Below are 21,229 nucleotides of genomic sequence, written 5' to 3'. Positions count from 1 at the left end.
ACACACCCAAACAGAACCCACCTGCTGACACGCTGTTCCACACCCTGCTTTCCCACCCACAACCCATCCAAGAGTCCCAACGCATCTGACGGGAGGGAGGAGGCGGGTGATTGTGTTGGCAGGAACAAGAACCCATTCAAGGTTCAAGGCTGGCCTCCAGGGGAGGGATGGCAGGACGGGAGCCGGGTGCAGCCTGTGAGTTGCCCTGTGGGTCTTCTGGCACCGCTGCTTGTTTCCTGTTGGGAGAAACCATTTCAGAGGCTTGACAAGGCCATTGAGCTATCTCATCCAGATATGTCTTCTCTGTGTGTGTGCAAGCGTGCACTGTGTATACGCACGAGTATGTGTGTGTGTGATGATGATGAGTGTGACAGGGTGGGGAAAGTCAGGCCTTATTCATCTTCTAGCTCTGAGCACAGGGCCTGGCACACGGTGGGAGCTCAAGATCACCTCTTCCTGGCCCCCAGCTCAAATCCTCCCTTCGCCAGTCTAGGCTATTGTTCTCCAGCCTCCCAGCCTTTGCTCACGAAACAATTTTGCTGCTTCTTTTTGGTTTGTTTTGTTTCTTCTACCGGGACTATTCTCCCAAGTTCATCATTGCTTGTTGAAGTTGTGAGCATGCTTCCTGGCCCTCCTTTTCTGGAATGCTTTCCCTCACCAGCGGGACCAGCCAAAAGCCACCAAACGCATTCCTCTGTCTCACACAGGACTGCCCCTCACACGGTTCTTCCCCAGGCCGGATGGCTCCCAACGGCACCTGGAACCAGAGGGCTGGAGCAGCCTCGGCCTCATCTTGGATCTGTGGTCTTTGCATGGTGAGCCACTGTCTCGGTAGCTGGGACCCTCAACGGGTGTTTCTTTTTCTTGCTGTCACCTGGCTAATATTCTCTTCAAACTCCTGAGAGAGAGGGAGCTGGAGACAGTCAGGGAATTGGCCCCAAATCCTCACCATGTGAGCTGAACTTTCTCCTCCCAACCATGCCTAGGTGCTGGCCCGTCTGGGGATGGGTGATACCGGGCCTAGTCAGCTGTAGGCAGAGGGGAAGAATCCTGGCTGTCTGGAGCTGCCCTCTCAGCATTCACTCATTCAATCATCCCTTATTCAACAAGTGTTAATCGAGCTCCTTCCATGCTTCCATGGACTGCTGGGCGTTGACATAGAGCTGTGAACACCACCATGTCCAGCCCTTGAGGAGCTCATGATCTAGGGAGGGAGACCAACAATAAACACACAAGCGAGAACAGAAGCTAATGTGTCAGCAATGCTGTGAAGCAAACAGGAGAGGAGATTAGGGTGTGCAGTGGAGTGGACGCTGGCAATTTGTCAGGAGGTCAAGGAAGGCCTCTCTGGTGAGGGGATACCTGTGCGGGGACTCGAAGGAAGTGAAGAAGGCTGTGTGGGAGCAGAACATGGTGGCAGAGAGAACAGCTGGAATGTGCTGGGGGCGTTCAGTGGTGAACAAGGGCCCAGGGTGCTGGGGAGGGGTGAGCAAGGGGACAGTGGGAAGAGATGAGGTCCAAGGTGGGGTGGAGTAGGGAGCAGATCGTGCAAGCCACAGAAAGGACTTTGGATTGTCATCTGTGTGACAGAGGACAGGGAAGTATCCTCTGGACTCTGGAACATTCTAGAAGAGTGACAACATTGGACTTATATTTTAACATGATTGTTCCGCAGCTGTGTGGAGAACAGTGTGTAGAGGGTAAAGGCAGAAGCAGGGAGACCAGGGAAGGGGCCACAGCAATGACCCAGGGAGAAGAAGATGGCACTTGGGCTGGGGTGGCAGCTGTGGAGGTGATGGGAGGTGGTCCAATTCTGGACAGATACAGAAGCAAGAGCCAGCAGGAGTTGTTGATGGATGAGACGTGGGGCGTGAGAAGGAGAGAGGCATCGGCAGAACCCCAGGTTTTGTCTTGAGCACTTGGAAGTTGGCAGTGGGAAAGGCTCTGGGAGCAGGAGGCCCTGAGATGTCCGGGACAGACCGCAGGATACCCTCTCAACCTTGCTGTCCGACTCAGTGGAGCAAACCTTCTCCATAATGGGTTCAGTTTTTTCTTCACCTCCATAACTTGGTGGTGGTTAGAGACTGAGGCTTGAGGAAAACCCAAAGCCTTTCTCCTCTTCTGGGCCCACTGCACAGTGTGGTGGCTCTGCAAGGCCTCCTGATAGGGGAGGGGGGCCACCGGGCTGCTTTGTTCAGGCCAACAGCCTGACCAACACTGTTCTAGTCTTTGCAGGAACACCATCTGTAGCAAGTAATTCAGTTTTCATATTTACACCAGAATTCTCAAATTTGATACTGGAAGATAGTTTTTTAGCCTCTGCTGAATGGCTACTTTGGGGAGTGACGGCTTTTTTTATAAACAGACAGGCCAGCCAGGCCAGCCTCAGCTGAGGACTGAGGAATTCTGATCCCATCCCGCCACTGTTATGGGAACATCCACACTGTGTCCTTTGAAACAATGGAGCTGGCCGAAATGTAAACAGCGCCCTTTCCCCTTGGATATCCTGGCTGGGACATCCCCTCTCCGCTCCCTCAAAGCCTCTGCAAGTTGAATAGCTTCTGCACAGAGCAGAACCTGCCCTGAAGTCAGAGGTCGGGGCTGAGCCTGGAGCTCCTCCGTGCTCCCAGGCCCACTCGGGGTTTTGGCTTTCGATGAGGAAGTGGGAGGACCCTGGCCAGTCTCGGCGTCTGTAGGTTGGGGGAGCTGGTGGATCCTCCCTTCTGAGTCTCTGGACGTTGTTGCTTGAGGCCTTGTTCTGGTCACTTAGCAGTGTCTCCCAGGGGACTGTGCACCGCAGGGGGGGAGCGCCTCCATGCTTCTCCTTTAAGAAGCCATGTCACGGCTCTCGACTATGAAGGAAGACAAGGACCCACTCACCGGGAGGCAAACTGGCGTCCATCCTGGGCCAGTCCGCTCTGCAGGCTGCTGGAGTCTGCAGGAATCTAACGATGGTGGTGGCTAATGTTTATGGTAGGCTTACTGTGTGCCCGACGCTATTCTAAGCACCTGGCATGGACTCCACCATCCAATCGTCACAGACACCAGATGCGATAGTGATCTTGTTGTCGCCGCTTTACAGTTGAGGAAATCTAGCCTGGGCAACATTAAGCAACGTGCCTGAGGTCACATTGTCTGGGAGTGGTAGGGCCAGGGTGGAAGCCCGTGTGGCCCTGCGCAAGAGGCTTCGTGGTGACAACCACCCTCGGTCAGGGTGGGGAAGTGCCAGCCCTCAGTGGATGGGGCATCGGACGCCGTGGCGCCACAGCACAGGAGACTTGCAAACGCTCGTGGGCCCGCTCTGGGGGTTCGAGCATGCACACAACAAAGTCCTGCCCTCAGGGAGCTCACAGCCCAGCAGCGCAAAGACTATGTGCTAAACCTGCCACCCTCACCAGTGCCCCGGCCTGGTCATTGTTCCACAGCGTTCCCTGCATGAGCAGGAGCAAAGAAGTGACTTCTGCTAGGATGCTAATGTTCCTGGGCTGAGATACCTGCCTTTTGGGGCTTAGGCCTTGTAAAACTCTTCCTTACAAATATTAACTGTTAACTTGGTGTGGGGAGAACCATGAACCCCATTGACTGTGGTGCTCACAGGCCTAGCATGGGGCCTGGCACGTCACAGGTGCCTGGTGAGGCTTGAGCGAACACAGAACATGGATCACTGAGGCGAGGGGTTGCTGCATCGTCAGCACGGCAGCCCTGGCCCCTGGGCCACCCAAGTGAGGCTCCAGAAGACACAGGTGGATTCTGTGGATGACTCCCCTGGGTCCTGTCCTGAGTCCTTGGAAGGGACAACACTTTGGAAATATTCCTTAGTTTTAGGAGCCGTGGGTGAACGTGCCTCTTAGCACCAGCCCAAAGCCCACCCGAGGGAGGCTCTTCAGGGAGTGTGAGGGAGGCTGGAAGGAGCCTTCAAAGACAAATGGGAAGACTGGAGGCCGGCTCTGGGGTCCACACTGCCACTCCCCCACCAGAGGGCTTGGAGAAGGGAGGTGTGCCTGTGAGGTCCTGTGGCTCCTTCGAAGGAACCAATCTCCTGTGAACAGGTGTTCAGGACTTCCTCAGGCGAGATGTGACCAGCTGGGACAAGAGCAGCAGGGCAGTGCAAGGCACAGGCTCCCAGGACAGCCCAACCCAGCTTCCTGTCCCCCAAAGGGGTCAAGGAGACCCTCCAGTCCCTCAAAGACATCAAGAATAAGTCTCACTTTCCTTCAGTGAATATTTAGTGAGCACCTACTTCAGGCCAGGCACAGAGCGGACCAAACCCCTTGCTCCTGTGGTGCCCACCCTCCACTGTCATGACACGCCCCTCCCCCATACATGGAGAAGGCTCGGCCACCGGGGCTGTGCCTCTCCTGCAGCCAAGACAGGGGCTGAGTGGGACGGACCAGAACTACAGAGTCAGGCTGCCAGGAACACCGTGAGCAGCAACCAGGCCATCTGGTCACAGACTTTCTCAGCCACAGATATATTTTTTTAACGAATCCTACTTGGAACCCCAAGTAAACAGAGTTTTATTAAGCATTAACTTCATTTGGTGCCTTCTTATTTGTAATGTTTACTTATTAAGCCAATTGGTGAGAACAATAAGGCAGTTTTGATCAACATAACCACTTGATATCCAGGGCTATGGAAATCATCAGAGTTTTGTGCCAATCTCGGCATCCAGCGCCTTCCCATATCTGGATTTCTTGACCTCAGCACCATTAATATTTGGGGCCAGGTGCTTCTTTGTGGTGGGGCCTTGTCCTGTGCACTGCAGGATGTTTGCCAGCACCCTTCGTCTCCACCTGCTGGACTTGAGCAGTAGCCCTCCCCTCAGTAGTGAGAACCAAAAATGTCTCCAGATATTGTCAGGTGTCCCCTGTGGGGGCAACGTTGCCCCAGTCGAGAATCACTGCCATCTTTGATTGCGCAATGTCAAGAAAAGCCTGGCTCACTTGGAGACTACTTGCAGTTGGTGAGAGTGTTTTGTTTTGTTTTCTTAATCAGCTCTCTGGATACCCCTAGGACCTCCTTTAATTAAATAGAAGCTTTACTCTAAGGTCTGCACGAAAAACAACGCAGCCGCCCAAGCTCCCACGTTGGTAGTTTTCAATGTACGAAAATTTACATGTAACACGTTTGTGTGGGTGTGTTGTTTTATTACAATTTCGAAGAATAGGAAAACCGTCATCTTAAAAACATTCAGACCAAATGTTGGCCAATCCCTTAAGCCCTTTGAGGGCAGGTTCAGAGATGCTGGTTTCACATTAGGAAGCGGCCATGGAGAGATGCCGGGATTTGCTGATGGTGCAGGGTCTCGGGCGCCTGTCTGTGCCCCAGGGACCCTGAGGCTTCATCAGGCAAGCCTGGAGAAGCAGGGAGGGCATGTGGAGGAGTGGGGGCCTCTCAGGAGAGGATGCAGAATTGGAGAAAAGAAAAAGAAGACTGATTTGTGGGGGTAAGCCGAAGGAAAAACAGGCCTCTTGCCCCATGCAGTTCTAAGAAAGAGCTCCATAATCTCGGTGACGCAGGGCCAGGAGGTTAAACCCAGAATAATCATAATGAAAACAGTCTGTTTGCACCGTTTGATGCTTCCAGAAATTCCCGGGAGCAAGTCCAAGGCAGAGAATCCCAGCGGAAGTGCTGCTGGTTGGAACTGAGCAGGCGGTGGCGGTTTGAAAGGATAGAGGAGAGCATCTTTCCCAGCTCCCAAAGTGGTGGGCATCGGCTGCCCTGAGGATCACGGAGTGGGGGGACCCCCAGGCTACAGAAACAACAGCTGTCTTTAATGTTCCGGAAAAAAATAGTCCTTCACTGGAATCAATTTGTTCTCCCTCCTCCGAAATTGGGAGTCAATTTCATGGCTCGCTCCTGGGAAAATCTTCCTTGAATGCAGTCAGACCGCTGACCACAGGCCAGCACCCGCCACACCCGCAGGGACTGATAATAGACACAGCAAAACATGGCAGAGGCCCGACTGGGGCCCAAAAACTGCCCCTGGCCGTGTCCTCAGCCTCTGGGGTGGTGCTGGGAGGAAGCCTGGCTCGGGCCAACAGGATGAGCCCGCTGGAGCCTGGAGAGCAGAGCACCATTCATGGGGCACCCTGAGCTCGTTTCTCTCCTTCCCCTTCACCAGTCACCTAGGGGAATTTTGTCCTTGTGATATGATTGACTACTTTTTCTTTTTTAAAGATTGGCGTCTAAGCTAACATCTGTTGCAAATCTTCTTTTTTTTCCTTCTTCTTCTTCTCCCCAAAGCCCCCCAGTACATAGTTGTATATTCTAGTCTTAGGTCCTTCTGGCTCTACTGTGTGGGGACACTGCCTCAGCATGGCTTGATGAGCGGTGCCATGTCCACGCCCAGGATCCGAACCGGCGAAATCCTGAGCCGCTGAAGTGGAGTGCGTGAACTTAACCACTCAGCCACGGGGCCTGCCCCGTGACTGACTACTTGTAATGTGTCAGACTTTTCGTGCTGAGAGAGACCTCAGAGAAAATGAGGTCCAACTCCTCATTTCCGACCCCTGCCCCCCAGCTGTCTCAGTGCTCTCTAAAACCACCACTTGCTTTCTGACGGGGGAAGGTGACTTGTCCAGAGCCCCTCCGCTTTATCATCCAACTTGGTGTCTCCTGAGAAACAGCGAACGTGTGAGGGAGATGTGTGCAATTGCGAGGATGTGTCCCCTGGCACCACGGGGAGAACAGACACGCATGTGTCTACACATCTTTGTAAATTGCTGAGTACTCTCTGTCTGGACAGACACTGTGTTAGGTGCCGGACCAGGTTAGATTAGGGAAGGGTTTGAGGGTTGAGGTGTGGGGGTGACTGCTGAGAGTCAGGCAGGCTTGTGTGGGACCAGGAAAGTCCTTGGAGGTCTTTGACTGGAGTGTGCTCAGTCAAGGTCAGGCGGGTCAGAGAAGGTGTCCCTCTGGAGGTCCACGGAGGATGCTCAGAATATCAGTTGGTGAAGAGGGGCTCAGGAAGCTTGCCCCGCGGAAAGAACAAGGGCTGGGAGGCTGGAAAACAAGAGGCATGTTTGGGAAAGGGCAAATAGTCCACACTGACTGCACTGCAGGGTTTATTTGGGAGCAAATTGTCAGCTGCCAGACATTTATTGAGCGCTGGCTGTGTGCAGGTGCTGTTCTAGGTGCTAGAGACAGAGGTGGAGGAGACTTGAGTCGAGAGTTTACCAAGACTTTGTTCTATTCAATTCCCAGCGGACTCCCAGAGGCCCTGCTCTGTGGCACATTGGGTTCTAAGAGGAATGAAGAGAGCCCTTGAGAACTCACAGACCACGGGGAAGCCTTCTGGGAGGTGGACACAAAACGGAGTGCCCAGGGCTGTGGGGGCTCCTTGGGGGGCTCCTGCCTCATTCTACATCCCAGCCTAGTCGTAACTCCTACATGCCCAGGAGTCCTTAGCCAGGATCTTTGTGCATCCCCTACCCCCGAGAGTCTCTGAACTCCCAGAATATGCGTGAGTGTATGGCCCTCCCATGGGAGATTCTCGGAGGACGCCGGTTAAGAGCCACCACCCCCATGCAAGCTCAAGTCTCGATCTGAGCTCGGGTTAGCCGGGGAGAAGCATCCCAGGGCACCGTATCTCAGAATCAAGGATGAGAGAGAGACTCCTCATTCTGCGGTCCCACCGTGCCCTCAGGCAGCCCAGAACCCCAGCTTAGCAGTGGAGGCTGTCCCAGCGGACTCCGCATATCTCCCCGGGACGACTGGAGACTGCGTCTCCCTTCACATCTGGGAAGCATCTCACAGCCTCCTGTAACACAAGCCCCTCCTTTGGCACTGGCGGAGAAGCTGTGGTTTCCATTTTACAGACGGGGTCACTGAGGCCTGGAGCGGGCACACATGGTGCCCGAGAGTGGGCTCCCTCAACGTTGGTGCCCTCCTCATGCCCGGGCCCTGCCCTGCAGCTTTCCTCACAGCCCCCACCCCCTCCAGCCACCGGGCAACTTCCCGCTGAAGGCGGGCCACGTGTCCCCGTGTGCCCTGTTCCTACGCAAGTGGAGTGGTTTCCAAAACCAACTGTGAAGTTTCCTGAAAGGCGCTGCGGGGCCGCTGGCTTCAAGGGCTCCGGGAAGCACTGGGCCACACTTCCCGCATCGCTGACCCTGGCCTCAGGGCCCTTCCTCTCCTCATCAGGGAAGGATGCCGGGGAGGATGCAGGAGGCTCTGAGGAGAGCCCAAGCCCTCCAGGGAACTGTCCTAAGGGAAGTGGACACTCCTGGGTGGCCCTGCGTGGTGCTGGGCCGCGCCCACCCTTGGCTTCAGCAGGGCTTTGGCGCTGGGAAGAATAGGTCTTGGCTCCCGGGCCTTGTGGGAGGCAGAGGTCACACATTCCAGGGCCGCACCTTTCCGCCTCAGAAGACTCACAGGGTGGGTGGAAGGCCTGGGCCTCCCCCTGGCTGTGCCAGGAGCCAGCAGTGGACAGGGGGTGGGGACAGCAGCCTCCTCTCTGCCAGGCAGAGCTCTTGGTGCTTGGGTTCTGCTGTTGGGAACTGACCCTGGAGCCTCCCTCCCTCAAGGGGCTTCTGGACCCCACACCACCGCTGGCTCCCAATGCCTGGGCCCAGCCACTGAGCCAGCTGAGGGAAGGCCTGTTTCTCCACCGTGGACAAGACACACGGGTTCTCATCCTGCCTCCCTCTCCAGACATCCACATCACCTGGTCTCCCCTCAATGCGCACAGGCCGCCTCCGCCCCTCACGGCTCTGCCCCGCTCTCTCCTCTGCCTGAGCGCTCTCTCCTCACGTCTTCCTCTTGCAGACGCCTGCTCCTCCTCCAGTCCCAGCTCTCCCCTCACTTCCCCGGGATTCCTTCGTGGACCCCAGGATGGCTGGCCGCTCCCTCCTGTTCCCTGGCCTCTTCCTCCAGAGCACTCCACAGGGTGATAGGCAATGACCTGAGGTCAATCCATTGACCTCCCCTTTCCAGCCACAGGAGGGCTAGGGCAGTGCCTGCCGCTTGTAGGCCAGGCTGGACACAGTGGGAGTGGCCTCACTATGCGTATTGGGTAAGTTGAATGTTCTAGCAGGACTGGGGGCTCCAGAAGGTACTGCCTTGGGACCTGGCACACACCTAGGGTGAGAGGAGGCATGCACGGCCCAGAAAAGGTCCTTCAGGACAGGGCAGGGTCGGGGCAACAGGGTGCTCACACTGTGGACAGGCTGGGATGGAGTGCCGAGGGCAGTGCTGGGCAGGGAGATTGGAGCGGTGGCTGGTCCAAAGGGGACAAAATGCCTCATGATAGGTTTGCAGGGAGATGAGAGAACTGTGGAGGGAGCAGCGCTCAGTGGTGGACCGCCCAAGGCGGATTCCCTGAAAGCTTTGCATAATGTCACCAAGGGTCTCTGCTTACAATCGACCTTCCTCCTCGTGGGGAGGTGGCGGAGGATTCAGAGGCAGTGGGTTCCAATATGCTCCCCACCTTCTCTCTGGAGCCCCAACTTTCCTCATCTGTAGAGTGGGGATGACAAGACCTAACTGATGGGGTTATTGAGAGGTCAGCTGAGGGAATGTTCTTGAAAGGCATGTCGAACGTCATTTTGCTTTTTCCTCCTCTCCAGGGGAGGGGAGTCATCACCGTCTGGATAGCTGCCCTCCAGCTGATGGTAAAGGATGGCAAACCCTGCTGCTGTGATTCACGGCTTTGGGAAGAAAGCAGAAACAAGTTCCTGCAAACTTTGCAGACGGGGGCAGAGTTTCTCTTGCCCTTCCCAGCCTCGTTGTTCAACAAACACACACCCAGCTCTTACCAGGGACCAGGCACTGTGCGGGCACCAGCAAATGCAGGCAGAAGGACACGGCTCTGCCCTTGAACACTCACTGCCCTCAGAGGTCAGTGAGGCCTGAGCCCTGCAGGAGGAGTGGATTTGGGAGCGAGCGTGCAGTTTGCACAGAGCTGGCCCTAATGACCTACCTCTTACTGTGGGAGAGCCAGGGCTGGTCGTCACCTGCACTCTGCTCCTTCGAGATCTGGCCAGTCCCTGGCTTTCAGTCCTTCTCTGCTTGTGTCTGGCCCAGACTCCCTGGAACTCCAGCCTCCTGTGGCCAATTGCCACCAATCCTTTCCCACATGGAGACTATCTGACAGCTTGTGCATGTGTCCAGAGCTGAGCTCTGGAAGACCTCCCCTACTTTGCTTCACCCTTCTCTCAAACGATGGCAACTTCAGCCTTCCAGTCCTCGGGCCAAAACTGTGGAGTCGCCCCGCTCTTTCTCTCACAGCTGCACCCAATCTGTCAACCAGTCAGATCAGCTCTACTTAAAATAGATGCAAAAACTAATTGACAGTGACGGAAAGCAGACCTGTGGTGGCCTGGAGTGTAGGGTGGGGGGAAACTGACAAAGAGACACAAGGAAACTTCAGAAAGTGGTGGAAATGTTAAGCATCGTGGATGTGGAGATGGTTGAATCGGTGTGTACATATATCAAAACTCATCAAACTGTTGGGGCCGGCCCCGTGGGGTAGTGGTTAAGTTTGCGCACTCCACTTTGGCGGCCTGGGTTTGTGGGTTTGGATCCTGGGCGTGGACCTACACTACTCATCAGCCATTCTTTGGTGGCAACCCACACACAAAATAGAGGAAGATTGGCACAGATGTTAGCTCAGGGCTAATCTTCCTCAGCAACAAAACAAAACAAAACAAAAAAACCTCATCAAACTTTACACTTCATATGCAGTTTAAGTGTTCTGATTATACCTTAATAAAGGTATTTGTTGTTTATTTATTTATTTATTTTTTTAAAGATGTTTCCCATGACCTCTGTGAGATCCTGAACAAGTCCCTTCCGCTCTCTTAGCCTCAGCTTTCCCATCTGTGAAGTGGAGGTCTCTAAGGGACCTTCCAGCTGGACATCTAACCTCCTGCCCACCATGACCACCCCTGCATCTCTCTTCAAGGCAGCACCATCTTGAGGGGAGGGTAAGGCTGTGTGGCCCAGGTTTGTCCCAGCATTTTTCTGATCCTGGCTCAGCTCACCAGCCCTCCTTGCAAAAGTGGCTCAGACCAAGTTAAGAGATTATTTTGGGAGAGGTAGATGCCAGGAAACAGGGCCAAGCAATGGAGGAAAATAGGGATGTGCGTAAATGCACAACTCCACAACTGCCTGGACGCCTCTTCAGGCCCAGAAAACCGCCAGAAAGCTGGAGAGAAGCACAGAGATTTTGCCAGCACCTACACTTGATAGATGGAGAAACTGAGGCCCAGAGCGAAGTCATTTCTCAAGTACACTCAGCTGGAAACTGGCAGAGTCGATACAGAAATGCAGGTATAGCTGTTAACCAGACTTATGGAGGTGATCATTTCGCAATATATACAAATATGGAATCATTATGTTGTATACCTGAAACTAATATAATGTTGTATGCCAATTATATGGCAATAAAAAAAAAAAGAAATGCAGGTTGCTGGACTCATAATCCAGTGCTCATCCACAGCCCCCTCCCCTGAGGGTCAGAAGACATGAAGCTCGTCCCTGGGTCCCTGGGCCTCTCTAAGCTGGTGCCCCCTGTGTCTGTGGGCTCAGGCTTGGGGGCCTCACAGAGGGCTGCATCCATTCATGAGCTCCCCTCCCCCAAAGGTGACACTGTGCAGCACCATGAACCCCAAGGCACTCCTGTTCTGGAGGGTCAGAGACTGATCTGTCCCAGCCTCCATTTGGGGGGCAGGGGGACAAGGGCTCAGAGCCCCAATCTGAGTCAGATTTCAGGACCTGGAGTCTAGAGGGTCCTGGAGAGCCGGCTGGGACCGAGCATCTATTGCTGGCTACACGCCTCACATCCATCTTCATAGGTGATTCCCAAACAGCCCTGTGAGGGTGGCATTGTTCACTCCATTTTGCCCCATTTTCTAAATGTGAAAACTGACACTCTGAGAGTTGAAGCAGGCTTCTCCAGCCTCAGAGCTGCTCGTGGGGAGCAGCAGGACTGGAATGCCGTCAGCCCCTTTCCACAGACTTTCTGAAAAGAAGGGAGGGGAGGAGGAGAGGGGGACTGAGAAGGAGAGACAGTGGTAACAGCAGCAGAATCTGTCACTTTCAGCCCCAGGACCACCTTGTTCAAGCCACCGTCTGGATTATTTCAAAAGCCTCTTAATTGGTGTCTCCCTTCCTCTCAGTTCCCCTTGTGGTCAGTTCTCAACACAGCAGCTAGAGTGATGCTGTTAGAACGTGAGTCATCCCACCCGCCTGGCCCCACCTCTGCTCAGAGCCCTCCAGTGGTCCCATTTCTGAGAATAAAACCCAAGTCTTCACAGTGGTCTGTGAGGTCCCTATTCCGTCCAGATTTCATCTCCTACACTCTCCTCCTTACGCCGCCCCAGCCACGTGGCCTCCTTGCTGTCCCTACATTTACCAGGCACATCCTCTCCCAGGGCCTTTGCACTCACTGCTCCTTGGCCTGGAGCACTCTTCTCCAGATATCCACATGGTTTAACTCCTTCCTTCGAGTCTCTGTGTACCGTCCCCTCCCTGAGGCTTCTCTGATCACCCTCTTTAACGCTGCACCTTGCCCCTCCCCAGCCCCAGCTTTCCTGATCCCCCTACCCTGCACCATTTCTTTTTTCCACGGCACTTACCACTTTCTACTGTAGGACATAGTTTACTCATTTATTATCTTTATTGTTGGCCTCCCTCAGGGAGACCATAAGCTCCCTACGGACAGGGATCCGAGTCTGTTTTGTAAAGTGATGAATCCTGAGCATCTGGAGCCTTGAACAGTGCCTGGCAGAGAGCAGGCCCTTAGTAAATACATGTTGAATAAATGAATTTGTTGGAAAGAACATGGGCTTCTGAATCACCCTTATCTGGGTTCAGTGCACTCCTCCAGCAGTGACTAGCTGCTTAATTTCTACCCCTTTAAGCCTCGATTTTCTCATCTACAAAGTGGGCCTGGCCCACAGCAGTCATACGGGAGCCAACTGTAGAGAGAAGGGACTTGACTTAGCAAACAAATGTTATGAGGTGAAGCTCTGGCAGAAAATAGGACAAGGACAGTGAGTGTCCACAAACTTGATTCAGGTGTGACGCTCTCCTCAGAAGAAACACTTTCTTCCCTCCTTGGAGGGAAATGTTCTGGTCCCAAAGCCAGTGAGTTTAAAAGAAACTGCAGAGGAGTGAGGGGACCCAGTGCCAGCCCAGCTCGCTCACTTCCTGGCAGGGGGCTCAGGGTCACCGACCTCACCTCTCGGGACCTTTGTGTTCTCATCTGTGGAATGAGACAAGAATGCTTTCTCTGCTGGCTCCAGGGCGCCAAAGGGGCTGAAGGAGAAAGCACCGTGACAGTGCTCTCTGGGCAATGTGGGATGGCCTTTATGGGCGGGCGCAAAGCTGCCCACCAGGGATAAGATGCTGGTTGCTTCAGGCAGGTGTTAGGGGGCTGAATTGTGTCCCCCCAAATTCATCTGTTCAAGTCCTGACCCCCAGGACACCACAAGTGTGGCTATACTAGGTGATAGGATCTTTAAAGGGGTAATTAAATTTGAATGAGGTCATTAATCCTCTGTGGCTTTAGTCTTCTGTGGCTGGTGCCTTCTAAGATGAGAAATTCTGGACACGGACACACACACACAGAAGACGATGTGAAGACACAGGGAGAAGACGGCCATCAACAAGCCTATGAGAGAGGCCTCAGAAGAAACCAACCCTGCTGACACCTTGATCTTGGACTTCCAGCCTCCAGGACTGTGAGAAAATAGATTCCTGTTGTTTAAGCCTCCAAGCTGTGGTGCTTTGTCACAGCAGCCCCAGGAAACTCAGACGGTAGGCGTGAATGGGATTCATCGAATGTGAGCAAGCCCAACAACCAAGCTGCTCTGCTCCTCTCCCACTCAGACCCCCCCCCCCCCCCCGCAACACACACACACACACAGAGGTCCCAGACACCAGTCCCCAGTGCCCTGCAGTCCTCCCCGGCCTGCCTGGGTCCCGGAGATGTCCAGGTGGGTCTCTCAGCCTGAAAGGCCTGGTAGCTCAAGAGGAGTCCTGATAGTACCATGGGGGTCATCTCTGGGCAGAGACCCTCCGCAACACACTCTGTTGACGTTCTACAAGAAGGGGATTTCTGGAGGGGTCTGGGTCACATTGATTGAGATGGAAAACACTGCCTCTTCTTGCCCTTTTTTTTGTTGGCAGTCAGAGGAAAGAAGAAATCTGTATTCTCTGGAAAGGGCTGGGCAAACACCCAGGGCCCGGTGCCCAAAGCCCATTGCCCCTCCACACGCTTGGAAGGTCCTGTCTGGGCACGCTGGGCTGTCAGGGTTGGGAGATCTGTTTGTGTCAGTTGATGTCTCAGATCATCCCTGTGAGCACGCAGGGCTCCGGGAAGCTGCTGCAGACGGTCCTCACGTCTCCTCCCAGGGGTCACTTTCCCTGGGGCAGTTGGTCTCCAGACCTCCCTCTCCTGCACTGCGTTTATGTAGTCATGAGATGCAGTGGGGTCCACTTGCCTCCCCCAGAACCACCCACATGACCCCTGTGAACTGCTTTGGTTAACAACACAGGCTAAAGATCAGGGGAATGAGACCCACGTATCAACATTGTGAATGTCGACCGTCCTGGAAGAGTCTCCCCATCAGAAGCTGGGGCAGAGATGCTGTGGAACCTTGGTAGAAACCTTGGTCTCACTTCTTCTGCAGAGTAATGGGAAAACATAGAACAACAGTTTTCTTGGCAAAACAAGGCCGTCCACATACACGCCTCTTAAAAATCTAGGTCTGCCTAGTGTGACTGTGAGGGTTGGTCTACTGTCGTGTAACTGTCCCACTGCAGCACGGGGTCTGAGGCAATCTCCTCGTTTGACTCACTCCTGACTGAGGAAAGGGGGGCTTCCGGCCCAGGCCAGCTTCCCCCAGCCCCTCCCCAAGCAGACACACCCTGGGGCCAATGGGGAGAGGGGTCTGAATCTCAACCACTCAGCCTTGCTCCCAACTGCCTCCTGAGTTGAAGGAGACTAAAAGTCAGCTACCCTTTGTCAGCTGGGGGACACGGCCCAGAGGAAGTGACTCTCCTGTGAAAGCGTTGGCTCCACGGGAGCTGCCAGCACACAGTATTTCAGATCCATGCAGAATCCTGTCAGATGCTGGACGGTGGTCCAAATTCTGACTAGGGCTTTGGGTGTGAAGACTCCGTCCTGATCAAGTCCTTCCATGAAGGATTTGGAACTTTTGCTCCTGCCTCTGTGGTTCTCCATAAACATGGATGTTTTCTAACGGAAGATGGACAACACACAGATGTCGAGGTCCATGGCCTCTAATCCATTTCTACAAACAATCAAGTTAAAATGGGCTTCTCCTGACAGTTCCTAGAGTGGATTAGTGGCCTGTGCTTGTGGGTGTTATGGGGCTGAGTGGCCTGAGACCCCATCTGCTATCCTTCTGTCAGCAGGGGAGGCTGCTGGGTAGGAAGATGACTGAGGAGCTGGCCCAGGTCCCCCCATGTCTGAGGGGTTCCCAGAGGCCCCTCAACCTCCTAAGCTGGAAGTTCCCAGAGAAGGCGGCCGCATCTTCCTGGGGCCCGCCTGCACTGCAGCTGATACCGTGACACCCAAGTTCTCTGGAACCCACTGCCAGGGAGTTTCCTTCTCCTTGGTGCCTCCGCATTAAAGAGAAGGCAAATGACCACCAGAAACTCATTTTAAAAAGATGTTTAGGGAGTTTCCTAGTTGTCATCACACATGAGCTTTCTGTACCTCCTACTTTTGCTGCCTGACCCAGTTGGAATTCAGAATACTGACCCAGGAATTATAAAATCCTGACTAATTTTTTAAAAAATTCAATTAAGCTTACTAGATGAATCTTACCAAGTCAGGAAAATGAGAAATATGTTCAGTAAAGATTCCCAATAACAGCATTTGAAACCACGCTGGACAATCTGCAGTCAGTAGAGAGTCTGCCCCACCCACAGGGGCTCCCAGATGGACCCACTATGACCAGCTGCCCCGACCCCGGCTGATTCTTCCGCCCCAAGGCAGCTGCTTGCTGAGAGAAAGAATAAATCCTGGTGCGTGGGTCCAGTCTGGCTACTGCTTTGCTGTCTCTGTTTTCAGAGTGGTTCCACGCCGGCTAGAATCCAAGTGACCCTGAAGATCCTCTCTCAGGGAGTTGGAATCTGGACACACAGAACAAGAAACAGAAGAAGAGAATGAGAAGCAGAGGAAGAGAGATGCAAAGATGTGGGGAAGTCATCTGGAGAGAATGGCAGACCTACCGGGGTGGGAGCCACAGCCGCCAGCTTCTGAGAGCAATGGGATGGGGGTCACCCTGGCAGAGTGGTTCTGGGCTACACTGATGGGCTCCTGACAGCTTTGGTTTGCTTCCCAGCCCTGCACTTACTAGCTGTAGGACTTTGGGCAAGTCGCAAACCTCTCTAAGCCTCAACATCCTCCCCCTCAAATGGACAATGACAGGAACCTATTCCTTAGGCTGTTGTGAGCATCACATGGTAATGCACGCAGACCACCTGGGGCTGGGCCTGGGTCCCAGGCGGGGCAAGCGCTGCATTCACTGTCATCATTACTAAGGCTGCCTTAGTATTAAACCCAAACCCGAGTCCTAACTGCAGGGCGCTGCTGGGGTCCTGCCCATATGTCTATCTGTCCTGTCTTTCTTCCTTTCCAATAAACAGCCATCACTCCAACTATCTTGAGAGTCTGTGTTTCTTGCAGCTTGAAAAAGCCTTTCTAATGCAGAAATAAAATGAACTGTATCAATTTGCCAGGGAGCCCAGGTGCAGGATGCCCAGTTCCTCCAGCGCTCTATGTTAAACTTGAGGGAAAAGCAGCTCGCAGGCGGTGGCTTCGCCTTGAAGGGCTGCATCTGGAGTGCCGTTTTTGGGTCAGTGCAAACAGAACAAAATGCAGATGTGGGGCACCGCCCAGCTGTTTGAGGGAGATGGTGGTGGAAGCCATTTCCAGACAGGAGTGGAGGGAGGGAGCTGGTGTCCAGGCCGCATCCGGAGGAGGAACGGCAGCACCCCAGGGGCTTGACGTTCATCAGCAGCCAGGTCACGCACCTGCATGTGTGTGTGTGTGAACTGGGTGTCAGCATGGATAGGGATGGGTGAATATACAAGAGTGCAGGATGTCCCATGTTCAGGGATACAAGTGTGCTTGTGCCAGTGCTTGGATGTGTGTGAGAGCAGGGTTGGAGGGAGGCGTGTGAGTGTACAGTCTTATACCTGGGGAGAGCTGTGGTGGGGTGTCCCGAGGATGGGTAATGTGCACAGGTGTGAGTGTGGCCCTGTGCACAGATGGCCATGTATGCCCAAGCATGTATGTGATTCCGTGCATGGGGGGGTGTGAGGAAATGACCTTTTGCCTTCAGGGGCTCAGCTGGCCCTAGTGCAGGATAGAGGGGGGCAGGCCACCTGGTCACCTGGCTGACAGGGCTGTAATGACAGCCCTATGGGGCTTGCTGCATCCCAGGAACCAGAGCCATTCAGGAGGTGCTGACAGAAGACAAGGAATGAGGAAATCTCAAAGGTTTCTTTGGGTTTGCATTTCAAGGGACACAAAGCAACCTTGGCCTCTACCACTTGGGCTTGTCCCTCCCCCAGGGATGGGAGGGGAGAGGCCAGTTTCACTTTTCTTCTAGTTGTTTTCTCTTTCAGACTCCCTGGATTAAACACCAAGAGAGGTGGGTCCGCGATGTCATGATGTGTGTCCCCCTCAGGTGCCCTCATGAGGGCCCTGGCTGAGGCGGGCCAGTGGAGACAGTGGGCTCAGCACCCGGCCTTGGGTCCATACCAGCAGCTATGATAGACCTGAGGAGAGAGGCTGTGACTCTCCTGAGCACGCAGAACTGTAGCTCTCTGGCCTCCTCATTTGCGCTGCTGAGAAAACAGCTCCAGAGGAGGCGTGGTTTGTCCAAAGTAACACAGAAACTGGGGCCAGAGCTGGGACCAGAACCAGCTGTCAGGCCTGGTATCGACAGAGAACAGCTGGCTGATTGGCCAACTGCAGGTAAAGACAGGAGCTAAACTCCCAACCCACGCGTCCTAACAGTCTACACCAGACAGCGCGGCTCCTAACTCCTCTGTCCACCCAGGCCACCAGCAGTGCCTCCCTGGCCCTCCGAGGCCACTTTGTTACTGCCCTCCCTGTCCCCTTCTGCCCCATCTGTTGGAGAGACATTGTGAACTCTGCATTCTCTGCAGTGTCAACAACAACAACACACACACACACACACACACACACACACACACACACACACACACAGGGCTCCCAGGCCACCGTGTGCCCCCACAGATACTGAGCATCCTTTGGAACCACCACCCCCCCCCCCCCACATACTCCTTGCCTGTGGGCCGACTGCCCCCTCTCGTGGCTCCTGTGAACTGGACCAGTTCCGCCTGAGGCTTGCTCTCCCGGCTCCCTCTCCCCTCACCCTTCAGAGCCTCCATCTGTGTTGCAAATGTGTTAACAAGCTATGTGCTGATGGATGTTTGACATTCCTCCATCTGGAATAGGTGTACTCTGCATTTCAAATAAAATAATGATAGTCTTTTCCCAATTCACAGAAAAAGTTAATAGTGAGAACTCTCTTTAAGCCCTTCCCCCATTAAAACTTTTGAGATCAGTGACCTCAAACCAAGAAACAATAACACATATGATATAAAGCATCTAGATTCAGTTTGTCGCCCTCAATCTTCACACTAAATTTGGCTGTTGTTTATTTCTAGCTCACCAAAATGTTTCGTGTGTCTGAGATGAAACGTTAACACAAGGACACTCATTTGTGGAAAGGGTTAAATGGACCCATTCTCTGGGAGGTCACTCAAGAGTGGCTTTGCTGCCACTTGACAGGTGGGCACACCCCACCTGAGTGTCCGGGGAGGCCTGGATGCTTGTCCGCAGCACCCTCGACTTGGTCCAGAACGGCCCTCATTCACCTAGTATAGGGTTGCTAGATTTAGAAAGTAAAAATACCAGGCATCCCATTTGATGTGAATTTCTGGTGAAGGACAAATAATTTTTTTAGTGTATGTCCCATGCAATATTTGGGACATACTTATACTAAAATATATTTGTTGTTTATCGGAAATTCAAATTGAACTGGGAAGCTGATGTTTTACCTGGTGACTCTAATCTGGTGCTCACATGCACTGGTGTGTGCCGTGTGTCAGAGGTTCTGCGAGGGAATTCTAACCAGCAGTGAAGAACTGAGGTTTCTCAATGACGTACACATGAGGGCAGACTTGGGCCTCTCCTGGTATACCGTCCCACTCTTGGGTTCTAGAAAGTGCATACAGCCTCTGGCCAACCTTACTGATGCCCAGACCCTCAGCCCCCAGGGGTCATGTCAGTGCATAGCTTATGGGGCGGTTACCAGCTGCACGCACTCTGGTTTCTGCTTCCATCGTCTGTTTCGTTCTCCTTTGCTCATTGCTATAAACTGAATATTTGTGTCCCCCCAGATTCTTATGTTGAAACCTAACCCCCAAGGTGGTGGCATTTGGAGGTGGGGCCTTTGGGAGGTGATTAGTTCACGGGGGTGGAGCCATCATAAATAGGATTAGTGCCCTTATAACAGGGACCCCCAGAGAGCTCTCTCAGCCCTTCTGCCATGTGAGGACACAGCGAGAAGACATTATGACCCAACGATAGGCTCTCACCAGACACCAAACCTGCCAGTGCTTTGATCTTGGACTTCCAGCTCCCAGAACAGTGAGAAATACCCTTCTATTGTTTATACGCCACCTGGATTATAGTATTTTGTTATAGCAGCCTGAACGGACTCAGATATTGGTGAACACGTTGTTAGGAAAGAGGAAGGCAAGCCTGATGAAGACAGCGTGACAAGAGCACCCGTTGGACATTGTACTTGGGCAAGGATAACGCTGTGAACATCTCAGTGAGTGCCACCACATAAGCTCAGAGCTGGACTTTGGAATGACATTATCCAGGTTAATGACACCATTGTACACATCTGTAAATTAAAGGGGAAGATTTCTTTATTCTTAGTCTTCGGCAACACTTCAAAGCCTTATTGCTAATACTTGTAGATTGGAGATATGCAAAAGAAGTCAGTGTCTATTGAAAAATATTCAGTATTTGAAAGCTTAGATTAATCTTGTTCATTTATCCTGTAGGGTGTCACATTTTAGGCCAATTTGTTTACTCATCTGTGACATGCTTTGGGATGGTTGCTCCAAAATGCGACATCTGTGGTACACTCTGCTCTGCTTCCCAGCCCAGTGTTTTGGGGATGTGTTGGGACCTCAGTCTGCCCTGGGAGGGGGTCGTGGACTGCACTCCTGCCTGCGCCCCACTTTGGGCAGGTCGGCAGCCACATTTCGCATGACATCAGCCTTGGCTGAAATCACCGGCAGATTGACTCACAAACCTGCTAGAACCTCAGATTTCTTCTTGTCGTGGATCCCTAAAGATGCCAGCTCATGAGCTGGATCAGATGTTGAGAGAACTAGTGGGAGAGAGAGAAGATGCTCTGGCTTTTATCTGTGCTGGCAAAGTGCCCAGACGGGAGGGCAGCAGGCAGACCCCGGCCTCGGTAGACTTGATGAACAGACTTCTCACTCAATCTGCTTTCAGAAGCTCTGCTGCTAGAAGTCACTTTGGCATCTGAGCCCAGAGAGGAAAACCTGGGACTGTGACTTTGGGCCACATGGCCCAGATGGGCAGCACTGCCCAACCCCACCTAGTGCGAGCTGTGTCCTGCCGGCTGGACTTGGGAGACAACAGTCACCTGCTGGAGCAACACATGGGGATTCCTCCACGTTCTTTCAACATTGCCCATAGAAAGAAGCACATTCCATGGGAGGCAACTGACATGATTTTAGGTACATAAACTGTAGCATTTTTTTAAATGGTTATGAACCATTTTCAAATTCCTCCAAAACTAGAAAAATGTGCACCAGACTCAGCAGTAATCATTTATTATACCATGGTACTCTGTAGAGTGATTTCTCTATCCTATGCCATGTCATCACACTATTTAGCCAGTTTAAGTAAAGAGTTTTATCAACCCATCAAGACAGACTTCCTTAAGGGGAAGGGCCTCTGCTACGATGTGTGGATCTAGTGTTGAGACACTGATTAACACAGTGAGCCAGGCAGGAAAAGAGGCCCAGCTGTGAGTGCGCGTCCCAACTCTCGGCTCTGCAATGCAGGTGTGTTTGACATATTGGCGACCAAATCAGTTCTTTAAAAAAATCCTTCCTCTGCCTTTTATTGACCCTAGGCCCCTATCCCTGGCCCTTCTTTGTCCTT

This window comes from Equus przewalskii, chromosome 15 (assembly GCF_037783145.1).
Source record: "Equus przewalskii isolate Varuska chromosome 15, EquPr2, whole genome shotgun sequence".
In the NCBI taxonomy this organism is placed as follows: Eukaryota; Metazoa; Chordata; class Mammalia; order Perissodactyla; family Equidae; genus Equus; species Equus przewalskii.
The sequence above is the reverse complement of the archived record's forward strand: the minus strand, read 5'-3'. Positions refer to the sequence as shown.